We start from the raw sequence: 14,149 nt of genomic DNA, 5'->3' as shown, positions 1-14,149 counted from the left end.
ATTGACCGTGACTCTTATAATTAACACCTAACTCTTGACGAACAATACTTCCTCGATATCACGAACTTCTATTTAACAAACTCTACGATCGTACCACGATGTAACGAACTGTCATTTGAAAATTTATTTCATTTATTTACGAATATTTACAAGTTCATGTGCGTATACTATTTGACCCTTAATATAACAAATTCCGATTTAACGAATTCTACAATCAGGCCCCGATATAATTAACTAGTATTTGACGAGTTCCACGCATTATGAGGTTCATGTAACAAAAAACTATTTAGCAAATTTTACTATACTATCCCAATATAACGAACTCACTCATTTATCAAATTCCCCAATTTAAAAACTTTGAAGTATTTCAAATTTATCAGCTACGCTTGTGTAATATGTACAGGCAGCAACGTGATAACAACAACAAAGTGATAATTTTTTTAGCTTTCATGAAATTTACCGATGAAAATTGGATATTGTGCACAATCGCTGGTTAAAAGTGGCAAATTAACCAAACTTACCGAGACGATTGGCAATTATATATAACCGATTGTTATACATTACAAATAATCGATTTACCACATTTACGTAATATATACAGGGTGATTCAAAACTCAACGTACAAACATTTAGGCCAGGTAGAAAACACAAAAACAAAAAAATCACGTAGGAATGTATGATCGGGAACTCCAACCTGATCAACTGGAGGATAAACGAAGATGCAGAAAGGACAAGCCAATAATGGATGGGAAAGACTATTTATTTAGCGATACTTTACACGACGACAGTACGTGTACACGTTAAGTTTCACGCAACAGGTGCTCAAAGTTCTTACCATCCACAGTTATGCAATAAAAAAATATATATTTTTTTGTGATTCTCTTCTGTTTTTGTGTTTTCTACTTCCTATAAAAGTTTCGTATGATGAATTTTGAATCACCCTGTATGTAAAGTAACTTGTCCTTGATAGGGTTACAACATCGCGCCAGAATTACGCTTGGAAGAAAGGATAATCACCAGCATAAGAAGGGTTAAGTGCGTTATGAACGATTTAACACAACACTTTCATTTCATGGATAGATATTTATGAAGACAGAGGCATATAACAGAAAACTGTAGGAATCGTTTGAGAATTATAACATGAAAAATAAGCAAAAAAAAAAAAAGCACAGATTATTACCACAGCATTACCACGCGTTACGGAAATCTATGATGCAATTTGAATATAATGCATACTGTAATTCAAACTTTAACGAAAGATTAGTTTTCTCACAAATAAGATATAATGGAGAAAATATTGCAAATCGAAGAAATTCGATAGAAATCGTGAGAACCTAAAGCACCAGATATACGCTTTGGTTCTCGTGAGACACCGTGGGCTCGAATCCCACTTCTGACAAACCGACCTCGTGCAAATCTTATAGAAGCATCCTGCATCGTACGAATTCTATTTCTCAAATATTTTATGCAAAGAGTAAGAAAAAAAAATATCGAAAACGAAACTGATCGATAAGTCGTCGTCAGAATAACAGATTAGTTTTACAACTGTCCCGCAAATTGTATCAATTTCTTTTGAAACATTTGATACATTAAGTTCCGCACATAGGATTCGGATAAAAAATGCCGAAAACGAAACATCGATTTGTCTGACGTCATAATAGCCGAGTAGTCTAAAGCGTAAAAATTAACATTCTAGCTCTCGCAAGAGATCGTAAGTTTAAAACCAATTTTTTTGACAAAAACAGACCACTTATTCGTTTTATTAAATCGACGTAAGTTTGAAATACTAGCTATAATACCCGGAGCTGCACGGGTTTTCTTCAATGAGGGTTTTTGGATCACGTGATATCTCCCTCTTTCTTTGAGGGACATTCGAACCCCACTTCTGACAACCTCAGTAAGTGTTAGTTTTATAGATGCGTTGAATAAATTTATTTCAAGTGGTTCGTACATTACCATCCGGAGATAGTACTAAGAAAAAACGTAGAAAACGAAACTAAATGATTTCTGTACCGTCAGAATGGCCGAGTGGTCTAACGCGCAAGGTTTAAGCTCTGGTTCTCGTAAGAGAGCGTGGGTTCGAACCCCACTTCTGACAACCGCAGTAAATATTAGTTTTATAGATGCGTTGAATAAATTTATTTCAAGTGCTTGGTACATTTCCATCCGGAGATAGTACGGAAAAAAAACCGTAGAAATCGAAACTAAATGATTTCTGTGCCGTCAGAATGGCCGAGTGGTCTGACGCGCAAGGTTTAAGCTCTGGTTCTCACAAGAGAGCGTGGGTTCGAACCCCACTGCTGACAACCGCAGTAATTGTTAGTTTTACAGATGCGTTGAATAAATTTATTTCAAGTGCTTGGTACATTACCATCCGGAGACAGTACTGAGAAAAAACGTAGAAAACAAAACTAATGGTTTCTGCGCCATCAGAATGGCCGAGTGGTCTATGGCGCCAAATTTAATCTCTGGTTCTCGTAAGAGAGCGTGGGTTCGAACCTCACTTCTGACAACCGCAGTAAATATTTGTTTTATAGATGCGTTGAATAAATTTATTTCAAGTGGTTGGTACATTTCCATCACGAGATAGTACGGAAAAAAAAACCGTAGAAATCGAAACTAAATGATTTCTGTATCGTCAGAATGGCCGAGTGGTCTAACGTGGAAAGTTTAAAATCTGGTTCTCGTAAGAGAGCGTGGGTTCGAACCCCACTGCTGACAACCGCAGTAATTGTTAGTTTTATAGATGCGTTGAATACATTTATTTCAAGTGGTTGGTACATTACCATCCGGAGACAGTACTGAGAAAAAACGTAGAAAACGAAACTAATGGTTTCTGCGCCGTCAGAATGGCCGAGTGGTCTAACGCGCAAGGTTTAAGCTCTGGTTGTCGTAAGAGAGCGTGGGTTCGAACCCCACTGCTGACAACCGCAGTAATTGTTAGTTTTATAGATGCGTTGAATAAATTTATTTCAAGTGGTTGGTACATTACCATCCGGAGACAGTACTGAGAAAAAACGTAGAAAACGAAACTAATGGTTTCTGCGCCGTCAGAATGGCCGAGTGGTCTATGGCGCCAGGTTTAAGCTCTGGTTCTCGTAAGAGAGCGTGGGTTCGAACCCCACTTCTGACAACCGCAGTAAATATTTGTTTTATAGATGCGTTGAATAAATTTATTTCAATTGGTTGGTGCATTTCCATCCGGAGATAGTACGGAAAAAAAACCGTAGAAATCGAAACTAAATGATTTCGGTATTGTCAGAATGGCCGAGTGGTCTAACGTGGAAAGTTTAACCTCTGGTTCTCGTAAGAGAGCGTGGGTTCGAATCCCACTGCTGACAACCGCAGTAATTGTTAGTTTTATAGATGCGTTGAATAAATTTATTTCAAGTGGTTGGTACATTACCATCCGGAGACAGTACTGAGAAAAAACGTAGAAAACGAAACTAATGGTTTCTGCCCCGTCAGAATGGCCGAGTGGTCTATGGCGCCAGGTTTAAGCTCTGGTTCTCGTAAGAGAGCGTGGGTTCGAACCCCACTTCTGACAACCGCAGTAAATATTTGTTTTATAGATGCGTTGAATAAATTTATTTCAATTGGTTGGTAAATTACAATCCTGAGATAGTACTGAGAAAAAGCGTAGAAAACGAAACTAATGGTTTCTGTGCCGTCAGAATGGCCCAGTGGTCCAAGGCACCAGATTTAAGCTCGGGTTTTCGTAAGAGAGCGTGGGTTCGAACCCCACTTCTGACAACCACAGTGAATGTTAATTTTATAGATGCGTTAAACCAATTTATTTCAAGTGGTTGGTACATTACCAGATGGAGACAGTACTGAGAAAAAACGTAGAAAGCGAAACTAATGGTTTCTGCGCCGTCAGAATGGCCGAGTGGTCTGACGCGCAAGGTTTAAGCTCTGGTTCTCACAAGAGAGCGTGGGTTCCAACCCCACTGCTGACAACCGCAGTAATTGTTAGTTTTACAGATGCGTTGAATAAATTTATTTCAAGTGGTTGGTACATTACCATCCGGAGACAGTACTGAGAAAAAACCGTAGAAATCGAAACTAAATGGTTTCCGTATCGTCAGAATGGCCGAGTGGTCTATGGCGCCAGGTTTAATCTCTGGTTCTCGTAAGAGATCGTGGGTTCGAACCTCACTTCTGACAACCGCAGTAAATATTTGTTTTATAGATGCGTTGAATAAATTTATTTCAAGTGGTTGGTACATTTCCATCATGAGATAGTACGGAAAAAAAACCGTAGAAATCGAAACTAAATGGTTTCCGTATCGTCAGAATGGCCGAATGGTCTGACGCGCAAGGTTTAAGCTCTGGTTGTCGTAAGAGAGCGTGGGTTCGAACCCCGCTTCTGACAACCGCAGTAAATATTTGCTTTATAGATGCGTTGAATAAATTTATTTCAAGTGGTTGGTACATTTCCATCATGAGATAGTACGGAAAAAAAAACCGTAGAAATCGAAACTAAATGATTTCTGTATCGTCAGAATGGCCGAGTGGTCTAACGCGCAAGGTTTAAGCTCTGGTTGTCGTAAGAGAGCGTGGGTTCGAACCCCACTGCTGACAACCGCAGTAATTGTTAGTTTTATAGATGCGTTGAATAAATTTATTTCAAGTGGTTGGTACATTACCATCCGGAGACAGTACTGAGAAAAAACGTAGAAAACGAAACTAATGGTTTCTGCGCCGTCAGAATGGCCGAGTGGTCTATGGCGCCCGGTTTAAGCTCTGGTTCTCGTAAGAGAGCGTGGGTTCGAACCCCACTTCTGACAACCGCAGTAAATATTTGTTTTATAGATGCGTTGAATAAATTTATTTCAAGTGGTTGGTACATTTCCATCATGAGATAGTACGGAAAAAAACCCCGTAGAAATCGAAACTAAATGATTCATGTACCGTCAGAATGGCCGAGTGGTCTAACGCGCAAGGTTTAAGCTCTGGCTGTCGTAAGAGAGCGTGGGTTCGAACCCCACTGCTGACAACCGCAGTAATTGTTAGTTTTATAGATGCGTTGAATACATTTATTTCAAGTGGTTGGTACATTACCATCCGGAGACAGTACTGAGAAAAAACGTAGAAAACGAAACTAATGGTTTCTGCGCCGTCAGAATGGCCGAGTGGTCTAACGCGCAAGGTTTAAGCTCTGGTTGTCGTAAGAGAGCGTGGGTTCGAACCCCACTGCTGACAACCGCAGTAATTGTTAGTTTTATAGATGCGTTGAATAAATTTATTTCAAGTGGTTGGTACATTACCATCCGGAGACAGTACTGAGAAAAAACGTAGAAAACGAAACTAATGGTTCCTGCCCCGTCAGAATGGCCGAGTGGTCTATGGCGCCAGGTTTAAGCTCTGGTTCTCGTAAGAGAGCGTGGGTTCGAACCCCACTTCTGACAACCGCAGTAAATATTTGTTTTATAGATGCGTTGAATAAATTTATTTCAATTGGTTGGTGCATTTCCATCCGGAGATAGTACGGAAAAAAAACCGTAGAAATCGAAACTAAATGATTTCGGTATTGTCAGAATGGCCGAGTGGTCTAACGTGGAAAGTTTAACCTCTGGTTCTCGTAAGAGAGCGTGGGTTCGAATCCCACTGCTGACAACCGCAGTAATTGTTAGTTTTATAGATGCGTTGAATAAATTTATTTCAAGTGGTTGGTACATTACCATCCGGAGACAGTACTGAGAAAAAACGTAGAAAACGAAACTAATGGTTTCTGCGCCGTCGGAATGGCCGAGTGGTCCAAGGTGCAAGATTTAAGCTCTTGTTCTCGTAAGAGAGCGTGGGTTCGAACCCCACTTCTGACAACCACAGTGAATGTTAATTTTATAGATGCGTTAAACCAATTTATTTCAAGTGGTTGGTAAATTACAATCCTGAGATAGTACTGAGAAAAAGCGTAGAAAACGAAACTAATGGTTTCTGTGCCGTCAGAATGGCCCAGTGGTCCAAGGCACCAGATTTAAGCTCTGGTTTTCGTAAGAGAGCGTGGGTTCGAACCCCACTTCTGACAACCACAGTGAATGTTAATTTTATAGATGCGTTAAACCAATTTATTTCAAGTGGTTGGTACATTACCAGATGGAGACAGTACTGAGAAAAAACGTAGAAAGCGAAACTAATGGTTTCTGCGCCGTCAGAATGGCCGAGTGGTCTATGGCGCCAGGTTTAACCTCTGGTTCTCGTAAGAAAGCGTGGGTTCGAACCCCACTTCTGACAACCGCAGTAAATATTAGTTTTATAGATGCGTTGAATAAATTTATTTCAAGTGGTTGGTACATTTCCATCCGGAGACAGTACTGAGCAAAAACGTAGAAAACGAATCTAATGGTTTCTGTGCCGTCAGAATGGCCCAGTGGTCCAAGGCACCAGATTTAAGCTCTGGTTCTCGTAAGAGAGCGTGGGTTCGAACCCCACTTCTGACAACCGCAGTAATTGTTAGTTTTATAGATGCGTTGAATAAATTTATTTCAAGTGGTTGGTACATTACCATCCGGAGACAGTACTGAGAAAAAACGTAGAAAACGAAACTAATGGTTTCCGCGCCGTCAGAATGTCCGAGTGGTCTATGGCGCTAGGTTTAAGCTCTGGTTCTCGTAAGAGAGCGTGGGTTCGAACCCCACTTCTGACAACCGCAGTAAATATTAGTTTTACAGATGCGTTGAATAAATTTATTTCAAGTGGTTGGTACATTTCCATCCGGAGATAGTACGGAAAAAAAACCGTAGAAATCGAAACTAAATGATTTCGGTACCGTCGGAATGGCCGAGTGGTCTAACGCGCAAGGTTTAAGCTCTGGTTTTCGAAAGAGAGCGTGGGTTCGAACCCCACTGTTGACAACCGCAGTAATTGTTAGTTTTATAGATGCGTTGAATAAATTTATTTCAAGTGGTTGGTACATTACCATCCGGAGACAGTACTGAGAAAAAACGTAGAAAACGAAACTAATGGTTTCTGCGCCGTCAGAATGGCCGAGTGGTCTATGGCGCCAGGTTTAAGCTCTGGTTCTCGTAAGAGAGCGTGGGTTCGAACCCCACTTCTGACAACCACAGTGAATGTTAATTTTATAGATGCGTTAAACCAATTTATTTCAAGTGGTTGGTGAATGACCATCCTAAGATAGTACTGAGAAAAAGCGTAGAAAACGAAACTAATGGCTTCTGTGCCGTCAGAATGGCCCACTGGTCCAAGGCGCCAGATTTAAGCTCTGGTTCTCGTAGGAGAGCGTGGGTTCGAACCCAACTTCTGACAACCGCAGTAAATGTTAGTTTTATAGATTCGTTGAATAAATTTATTTCAAGTGGTTGGTACATTACCATCCGGAGCTAAGTAATGAGAAAAAAACGTAAAAAACGAAACTAATGGTTTCTGTGCCGTCAGAATGGCCGATTGGTCCAAGGCGCCAGGTTTAAACTCTGGTTCTCGTAAGGGAACGTCGGTTCGAAACCCACTTCTGACAACCACAGTGAATGTTAATTTTATAGATGCGTTAAATAAATTTATTTCAAGTGGTTGGTAAATTACCATCCTGGGATAGTACTGAGAAAAAGCGTAGAAAACGAAACTAATGGTTTCTGTGCCGTCAGAATGGCCGAGTGGTCCAAGGCGCCAGATTTAAGCTCTGGTTCTCGTAAGAGAGCGTGGGTTCGAACCCCACTTCTGACAACCACAGTGAATGTTAATTTTATAGATGCGTGAAATAAATTTATTTCAAGTGGTTGGTAAATTACCATCCGGAGATAGTACTGAGAAAAAACGAAGAAAGCGAAACTAATTGTTTCTGAGCCGTCAGAATGGCCGAGTGGTCCGAGGCGCCAGATTTAAGCTCTGGTTCTCGTAAGAGAGCGTGGGTTCGAACCCCATTTCTGGCAACCACAGTGAATGTTAATTTTATAGATGCGTTAAATAAATTTATCTCAAGTGGTTGGTAAATTACCATCCGGAGATAGTACTGAGAAAACACGTAGAAATCGAAACTAAATGGTTTCTGTACCGTCAGAATGGCCGAGTGGTCCAAGGCGCCAGATTTAAGCTCTGGTTCTCGTAAGAGAGCGTGGGTTCGAACCCCACTTCTGACAACCACAGTGAATGTTAGTTTTACAGATGCGTTGAATAAATTTATTTCAAGTGGTTGGTACATTTCCATCCGGAGATAGTACGGAAAAAAAACCGTAGAAATCGAAACTAAATGATTTCGGTACCGTCAGAATGGCCGAGTGGTCTAACGCGCAAGGTTTAAGCTCTGGTTTTCGAAAGAGAGCGTGGGTTCGAACCCCACTGTTGACAACCGCAGTAATTGTTAGTTTTATAGATGCGTTGAATAAATTTATTTCAAGTGGTTGGTACATTACCATCCGGAGACAGTACTGAGAAAAAACGTAGAAAACGAAACTAATAGTTTCTGCCCCGTCAGAATGGCCGAGTGGTCTATGGCGCCAGGTTTAAGCTCTGGTTATCGTAAGAGAGCGTGGGTTCGAACCCCACTTCTGACAACCACAGTGAATGTTAATTTTATAGATGCGTTAAACCAATTTATTTCAAGTGGTTGGTGAATGACCATCCTAAGATAGTACTGAGAAAAAGCGTAGAAAACGAAACTAATGGTTTCTGTGCCGTCAGAATGGCCCACTGGTCCAAGGCGCCAGATTTAAGCTCTGGTTCTCGTAGGAGAGCGTGGGTTCGAACCCAACTTCTGACAACCGCAGTAAATGTTAGTTTTATAGATTCGTTGAATAAATTTATTTCAAGTGGTTGGTACATTACCATCCGGAGCTAAGTAATGAGAAAAAAACGTAAAAAACGAAACTAATGGTTTCTGTGCCGTCAGAATGGCCGATTGGTCCAAGGCGCCAGATCTAAGCTCTGGTTCTCGTAAGAGAGCGTGGGTTCGAACCCCACTTCTGACAACCACAGTGCATGTTAATTTTATAGATGCGTGAAAAAAATTTATTTCAAGTGGTTGGTAAATTACCATCCGGAGATAGTACTGAGAAAAAACGAAGAAAGCGAAACTAATTGTTTCTGTGCCGTCAGAATGGCCGAGTGGTCCAAGTCGCCAGATTTAAGCTCTGGTTCTCGTAAGAGAGCGTGGGTTCGAACCCCACTTCTGACATCCACAGTGAATGTTAATTTTATAGATGCGTTAAATAAATTTATTTCAAGTGGTTGGTAAATTACCATCCTGGGATAGTACTGAGAAAAAGCGTAGAAAACGAAACTAATGGTTTCTGTGCCGTCAGAATGGCCGAGTAGTCCAAGGCGCCAGATCTAAGCTCTGGTTCTCGTAAGAGAGCGTGGGTTCGAACCCCACTTCTGACAACCACAGTGCATGTTAATTTTATAGATGCGTGAAATAAATTTATTTCAAGTGGTTGGTAAATTACCATCCTGAGATAGTACTGAGAAAAAGCGTAGAAAACGAAACTAATGGTTTCTGTGCCGTCAGAATGGCCCAGTGGTCCAAGGCGCCAGACCTAAGCTCTGGTTCTCGTAGGAGAGCGTGGGTTCGAACCCCACTTCTGACAACCACAGTGATTGTTAATTTTATAGATGCGTTAAATAAATTTATTTCAAGAGGTTGGTAAATTACCATCCGGAGATAGTACTGAGAAAAAACCTAGAAAGCGAAACTAATGGTTTATGTACCGTCAGAATGGCCGAGCGGTCCAAGGCGCCAGAAGTAAGATCTGGTTCTCGTTAGAGAGCGTGGGCTCGAACCCCACTTCCGACAACCACAGTGAATGTTAATTTTATAGATGCGTGAAATAAATTTATTTCAAGTGGTTGGTAAATTACCATCCTGGGATAGTACTGAGAAAAAGCGTAGAAAACGAAACTAATGGTTTCTGTGCCGTCAGAATGGCCGAGTGGTCCAATGCGCCAGATTTAAGCTCTGGTTCTCGTAAGAGAGCGTGGGTTCGAACCCAACTTCTGACAACCGCAGTAAATGTTAGTTTTATAGATTCGTTGAATAAATTTATTTCAAGTGGTTGGTACATTACCATCCGGAGCTAAGTAATGAGAAAAAAACGTAAAAAACGAAACTAATGGTTTCTGTGCCGTCAGAATGGCCGATTGGTCCAAGGCGCCAGGTTTAAACTCTGGTTCTCGTAAGGGAACGTCGGTTCGAAACCCACTTCTGACAACCACAGTGAATGTTAATTTTATAGATGCGTGAAAAAAATTTATTTCAAGTGGTTGGTAAATTACCATCCGGAGATAGTACTGAGAAAAAACGTAGAAAGCGAAACAAATGGTTTCTGTTCCGTCAGAATGGCCGAGTGGTCCAAGGCGCCAGATCTAAGCTCTGGTTCTCGTAAGAGAGCGTGGGTTCGAACCCCACTTCTGACAACCACAGTGAATGTTAATTTTATAGATGCGTGAAAAAAATTTATTTCAAGTGGTTGGTAAATTACTATCCGGAGATAGTACTGAGAAAAAACGAAGAAAGCGAAACTAATTGTTTCTGTGCCGTCAGAATGGCCGAGTGGTCCAAGGCGCCAGATTTAAGCTCTGGTTCTCGTAAGAGAGCGTTTGTTCGAACCCCACTTCTGACATCCACAGTGAATGTTAATTTTATAGATGCGTTAAATAAATTTATTTCAAGTGGTTGGTAAATTACCATCCTGGGATAGTACTGAGAAAAAGCGTAGAAAACGAAACTAATGGTTTCTGTGCCGTCAGAATGGCCGAGTGGTCCAAGGCGCCAGATTTAAGCTCTGGTTCTCGTAAGAGAGCGTGGGTTCGAACCCCACTTCTGACAACCACAGTGAATGTTAATTTTATAGATGCGTGAAATAAATTTATTTCAAGTGGTTGGTAAATTACCATCCGGAGATAGTACTGAGAAAACACGTAGAAATCGAAACTAATTGTTTCTGAGCCGTCAGAATGGCCCACTGGTCCAAGGCGCCAGATTTAAGCTCTGGTTCTCGTAGGAGAGCGTGGGTTCGAACCCAACTTCTGACAACCGCAGTAAATGTTAGTTTTATAGATTCGTTGAATAAATTTATTTCAAGTGGTTGGTACATTACCATCCGGAGCTAAGTAATGAGAAAAAAACGTAAAAAACGAAACTAATGGTTTCTGTGCCGTCAGAATGGCCGATTGGTCCAAGGCGCCAGGTTTAAACTCTGGTTCTCGTAAGGGAACGTCGGTTCGAAACCCACTTCTGACAACCACAGTGAATGTTAATTTTATAGATGCGTGAAAAAAATTTATTTCAAGTGGTTGGTAAATTACCATCCGGAGATAGTACTGAGAAAAAACGTAGAAAGCGAAACAAATGGTTTCTGTTCCGTCAGAATGGCCGAGTGGTCCGAGGCGCCAGATTTAAGCTCTGGTTCTCGTAAGAGAGCGTGGGTTCGAACCCCACTTCTGACAACCACAGTGAATGTTAATTTTATAGATGCGTTAAATAAATTTATCTCAAGTGGTTGGTAAATTACCATCCGGAGATAGTACTGAGAAAACACGTAGAAATCGAAACTAAATGGTTTCTGTACCGTCAGAATGGCCGAGTGGTCCAAGGCGCCAGATTTAAGCTCTGGTTCTCGTAAGAGAGCGTGGGTTCGAACCCAACTTCTGACAACCGCAGTAAATGTTAGTGTTATAGATTCGTTGAATAAATTTATTTCAAGTGGTTGGTACATTACCATCCGGAGCTTAGTAATGAGAAAAAACGTAGAAAACGAAACTAATGGTTTCTGTGTCGTCAGAATTGCCGAGTGGTCCAAGGCGCCAGATTTAAGCTCTGATTCTCGTATGAGAGCGTGGGTTCGACCCCGCTTCTGACAACCACAGTGAATGTTAATTTTATAGATGCGTTAAATAAATTTATTTCAAGTGGTTGGTATATTACCATCCTGAGATAGTACTGAGAAAAAACGAAGAAAGCGAAACAAATTGTTTCTGTGCCGTCAGAATGGCCGAGTGGTCCAAGGCGCCAGATTTAAGCTCTGGTTCTCGTAAGAGAGCGTGGGTTCGAACCCCACTTCTGACAACCACAGTGAATGTTAGTTTTACAGATGCGTTGAATAAATTTATTTCAAGTGGTTGGTACATTTCCATCCGGAGATAGTACGGAAAAAAAACCGTAGAAATCGAAACTAAATGATTTCGGTACCGTCAGAATGGCCGAGTGGTCTAACGCGCAAGGTTTAAGCTCTGGTTTTCGAAAGAGAGCGTGGGTTCGAACCCCACTGTTGACAACCGCAGTAATTGTTAGTTTTATAGATGCGTTGAATAAATTTATTTCAAGTGGTTGGTACATTACCATCCGGAGACAGTACTGAGAAAAAACGTAGAAAACGAAACTAATAGTTTCTGCCCCGTCAGAATGGCCGAGTGGTCTATGGCGCCAGGTTTAAGCTCTGGTTCTCGTAAGAGAGCGTGGGTTCGAACCCCACTTCTGACAACCACAGTGAATGTTAATTTTATAGATGCGTGAAATAAATTTATTTCAAGTGGTTGGTAAATTACCATCCGGAGATAGTACTGAGAAAACACGTAGAAATCGAAACTAATTGTTTCTGAGCCGTCAGAATGGCCCACTGGTCCAAGGCGCCAGATTTAAGCTCTGGTTCTCGTAGGAGAGCGTGGGTTCGAACCCAACTTCTGACAACCGCAGTAAATGTTAGTTTTATAGATTCGTTGAATAAATTTATTTCAAGTGGTTGGTACATTACCATCCGGAGCTAAGTAATGAGAAAAAAACGTAAAAAACGAAACTAATGGTTTCTGTGCCGTCAGAATGGCCGATTGGTCCAAGGCGCCAGGTTTAAACTCTGGTTCTCGTAAGGGAACGTCGGTTCGAAACCCACTTCTGACAACCACAGTGAATGTTAATTTTATAGATGCGTGAAAAAAATTTATTTCAAGTGGTTGGTAAATTACCATCCGGAGATAGTACTGAGAAAAAACGTAGAAAGCGAAACAAATGGTTTCTGTTCCGTCAGAATGGCCGAGTGGTCCGAGGCGCCAGATTTAAGCTCTGGTTCTCGTAAGAGAGCGTGGGTTCGAACCCCACTTCTGACAACCACAGTGAATGTTAATTTTATAGATGCGTTAAATAAATTTATCTCAAGTGGTTGGTAAATTACCATCCGGAGATAGTACTGAGAAAACACGTAGAAATCGAAACTAAATGGTTTCTGTACCGTCAGAATGGCCGAGTGGTCCAAGGCGCCAGATTTAAGCTCTGGTTCTCGTAAGAGAGCGTGGGTTCGAACCCAACTTCTGACAACCGCAGTAAATGTTAGTGTTATAGATTCGTTGAATAAATTTATTTCAAGTGGTTGGTACATTACCATCCGGAGCTAAGTAATGAGAAAAAACGTAGAAAACGAAACTAATGGTTTCTGTGTCGTCAGAATTGCCGAGTGGTCCAAGGCGCCAGATTTAAGCTCTGATTCTCGTATGAGAGCGTGGGTTCGACCCCACTTCTGACAACCACAGTGATTGTTAATTTTATAGATGCGTTAAATAAATTTATTTCAAGAGGTTGGTAAATTACCATCCGGAGATAGTACTGAGAAAAAACGTAGAAAGCGAAACTAATGGTTTCTGTTCCGTCAGAATGGCCGAGTGGTCCAAGGCGCCAGATGTAAGATCTGGTTCTAGTTAAAGAGCGTGGGCTCGAACCCCACTTTCGACAACCACAGTGATTGTTAATTTTATAGATGCGTTAAATAAATTTATTTAAAGTGGTTGGTAAATTACCATCCGGAGATAGTAGTGAGAAAACACGTAGAAATCGTAACTAAATGGTTTCTGTACCGTCAGAATAGCCGAGTGGTCCAAGGCGCCAAGTTTAAGCTCTGGTTCTCGTAAGAGAGCGTGGGTTCGAACCCCACTTCTGACAACCACAGTGAATGTTAATTTTATAGATGCGTTAAATAAATTTATTTCAAGTGGTTGGTAAATTACCATATTAAGATAGTACTGAGAAAAAGCGTAGAAAACGAAACTAATGGTTTCTGTGCCGTCAGAATAGCCGGGTGGTCCAAGGCGCCAAGTTTAAGCTCTGGTTCTCGTAAGAGGGCGTGGGTTCAAACCCAACTTCTGACAACCGCAGTAAATGTTAGTTTTATAGATTCGTTGAATAAATTTATTTCAAGTGGTTGGTACATTA

General features: G+C 41.1%; 1 protein-coding gene and 34 non-coding genes across 38 annotated transcripts in view; 34 read left to right on the top strand and 1 right to left on the bottom strand.

The window, feature by feature from the left end:
* Positions 1-14,149, bottom strand: part of LOC149072716 (uncharacterized) — a 456,665-nt gene that overhangs the window by 403,433 nt on the left and 39,083 nt on the right. The gene's annotated exons all lie outside the window — the stretch shown is intronic.
* TRNAL-UAA (transfer RNA leucine (anticodon UAA)) lies at positions 3,050-3,133 on the top strand. Its single transcript has one exon. It is a non-coding gene; the product is annotated as a tRNA-Leu (tRNA).
* On the top strand, positions 3,464-3,547 carry TRNAL-UAA (transfer RNA leucine (anticodon UAA)). Its single transcript has one exon. It is a non-coding gene; the product is annotated as a tRNA-Leu (tRNA).
* On the top strand, positions 3,670-3,753 carry TRNAL-UAA (transfer RNA leucine (anticodon UAA)). The gene has a single exon. It is a non-coding gene; the product is annotated as a tRNA-Leu (tRNA).
* Positions 4,707-4,790, top strand: TRNAL-UAA (transfer RNA leucine (anticodon UAA)). Its single transcript has one exon. It is a non-coding gene; the product is annotated as a tRNA-Leu (tRNA).
* On the top strand, positions 5,328-5,411 carry TRNAL-UAA (transfer RNA leucine (anticodon UAA)). Its single transcript has one exon. It is a non-coding gene; the product is annotated as a tRNA-Leu (tRNA).
* TRNAL-UAA (transfer RNA leucine (anticodon UAA)) lies at positions 5,742-5,825 on the top strand. Its single transcript has one exon. It is a non-coding gene; the product is annotated as a tRNA-Leu (tRNA).
* TRNAL-UAA (transfer RNA leucine (anticodon UAA)) lies at positions 5,948-6,031 on the top strand. Its single transcript has one exon. It is a non-coding gene; the product is annotated as a tRNA-Leu (tRNA).
* TRNAL-UAA (transfer RNA leucine (anticodon UAA)) lies at positions 6,154-6,237 on the top strand. The gene has a single exon. It is a non-coding gene; the product is annotated as a tRNA-Leu (tRNA).
* On the top strand, positions 6,360-6,443 carry TRNAL-UAA (transfer RNA leucine (anticodon UAA)). Its single transcript has one exon. It is a non-coding gene; the product is annotated as a tRNA-Leu (tRNA).
* TRNAL-UAA (transfer RNA leucine (anticodon UAA)) lies at positions 6,566-6,649 on the top strand. Its single transcript has one exon. It is a non-coding gene; the product is annotated as a tRNA-Leu (tRNA).
* Positions 6,980-7,063, top strand: TRNAL-UAA (transfer RNA leucine (anticodon UAA)). The gene has a single exon. It is a non-coding gene; the product is annotated as a tRNA-Leu (tRNA).
* TRNAL-UAA (transfer RNA leucine (anticodon UAA)) lies at positions 7,186-7,269 on the top strand. The gene has a single exon. It is a non-coding gene; the product is annotated as a tRNA-Leu (tRNA).
* TRNAL-UAA (transfer RNA leucine (anticodon UAA)) lies at positions 7,600-7,683 on the top strand. The gene has a single exon. It is a non-coding gene; the product is annotated as a tRNA-Leu (tRNA).
* Positions 7,806-7,889, top strand: TRNAL-UAA (transfer RNA leucine (anticodon UAA)). Its single transcript has one exon. It is a non-coding gene; the product is annotated as a tRNA-Leu (tRNA).
* TRNAL-UAA (transfer RNA leucine (anticodon UAA)) lies at positions 8,013-8,096 on the top strand. Its single transcript has one exon. It is a non-coding gene; the product is annotated as a tRNA-Leu (tRNA).
* TRNAL-UAA (transfer RNA leucine (anticodon UAA)) lies at positions 8,427-8,510 on the top strand. Its single transcript has one exon. It is a non-coding gene; the product is annotated as a tRNA-Leu (tRNA).
* On the top strand, positions 8,633-8,716 carry TRNAL-UAA (transfer RNA leucine (anticodon UAA)). Its single transcript has one exon. It is a non-coding gene; the product is annotated as a tRNA-Leu (tRNA).
* Positions 8,841-8,924, top strand: TRNAL-UAA (transfer RNA leucine (anticodon UAA)). The gene has a single exon. It is a non-coding gene; the product is annotated as a tRNA-Leu (tRNA).
* On the top strand, positions 9,047-9,130 carry TRNAL-UAA (transfer RNA leucine (anticodon UAA)). The gene has a single exon. It is a non-coding gene; the product is annotated as a tRNA-Leu (tRNA).
* Positions 9,253-9,336, top strand: TRNAL-UAA (transfer RNA leucine (anticodon UAA)). Its single transcript has one exon. It is a non-coding gene; the product is annotated as a tRNA-Leu (tRNA).
* Positions 9,459-9,542, top strand: TRNAL-UAA (transfer RNA leucine (anticodon UAA)). Its single transcript has one exon. It is a non-coding gene; the product is annotated as a tRNA-Leu (tRNA).
* TRNAL-UAA (transfer RNA leucine (anticodon UAA)) lies at positions 9,871-9,954 on the top strand. Its single transcript has one exon. It is a non-coding gene; the product is annotated as a tRNA-Leu (tRNA).
* On the top strand, positions 10,285-10,368 carry TRNAL-UAA (transfer RNA leucine (anticodon UAA)). Its single transcript has one exon. It is a non-coding gene; the product is annotated as a tRNA-Leu (tRNA).
* TRNAL-UAA (transfer RNA leucine (anticodon UAA)) lies at positions 10,491-10,574 on the top strand. Its single transcript has one exon. It is a non-coding gene; the product is annotated as a tRNA-Leu (tRNA).
* TRNAL-UAA (transfer RNA leucine (anticodon UAA)) lies at positions 10,697-10,780 on the top strand. The gene has a single exon. It is a non-coding gene; the product is annotated as a tRNA-Leu (tRNA).
* TRNAL-UAA (transfer RNA leucine (anticodon UAA)) lies at positions 10,903-10,986 on the top strand. The gene has a single exon. It is a non-coding gene; the product is annotated as a tRNA-Leu (tRNA).
* On the top strand, positions 11,317-11,400 carry TRNAL-UAA (transfer RNA leucine (anticodon UAA)). Its single transcript has one exon. It is a non-coding gene; the product is annotated as a tRNA-Leu (tRNA).
* TRNAL-UAA (transfer RNA leucine (anticodon UAA)) lies at positions 11,524-11,607 on the top strand. The gene has a single exon. It is a non-coding gene; the product is annotated as a tRNA-Leu (tRNA).
* TRNAL-UAA (transfer RNA leucine (anticodon UAA)) lies at positions 11,936-12,019 on the top strand. The gene has a single exon. It is a non-coding gene; the product is annotated as a tRNA-Leu (tRNA).
* Positions 12,350-12,433, top strand: TRNAL-UAA (transfer RNA leucine (anticodon UAA)). The gene has a single exon. It is a non-coding gene; the product is annotated as a tRNA-Leu (tRNA).
* TRNAL-UAA (transfer RNA leucine (anticodon UAA)) lies at positions 12,556-12,639 on the top strand. Its single transcript has one exon. It is a non-coding gene; the product is annotated as a tRNA-Leu (tRNA).
* On the top strand, positions 12,970-13,053 carry TRNAL-UAA (transfer RNA leucine (anticodon UAA)). The gene has a single exon. It is a non-coding gene; the product is annotated as a tRNA-Leu (tRNA).
* On the top strand, positions 13,177-13,260 carry TRNAL-UAA (transfer RNA leucine (anticodon UAA)). Its single transcript has one exon. It is a non-coding gene; the product is annotated as a tRNA-Leu (tRNA).
* Positions 13,796-13,879, top strand: TRNAL-UAA (transfer RNA leucine (anticodon UAA)). The gene has a single exon. It is a non-coding gene; the product is annotated as a tRNA-Leu (tRNA).

This window comes from Pholcus phalangioides, unplaced genomic scaffold, assembly GCF_987345545.1.
Source record: "Pholcus phalangioides strain wild (caught in Gottingen) unplaced genomic scaffold, Ppha-v1.0 ptg000017l_1, whole genome shotgun sequence".
Classification (NCBI taxonomy): domain Eukaryota; kingdom Metazoa; phylum Arthropoda; class Arachnida; order Araneae; family Pholcidae; genus Pholcus; species Pholcus phalangioides.
The sequence above is the reverse complement of the archived record's forward strand: the minus strand, read 5'-3'. Positions and strand labels throughout refer to the sequence as shown.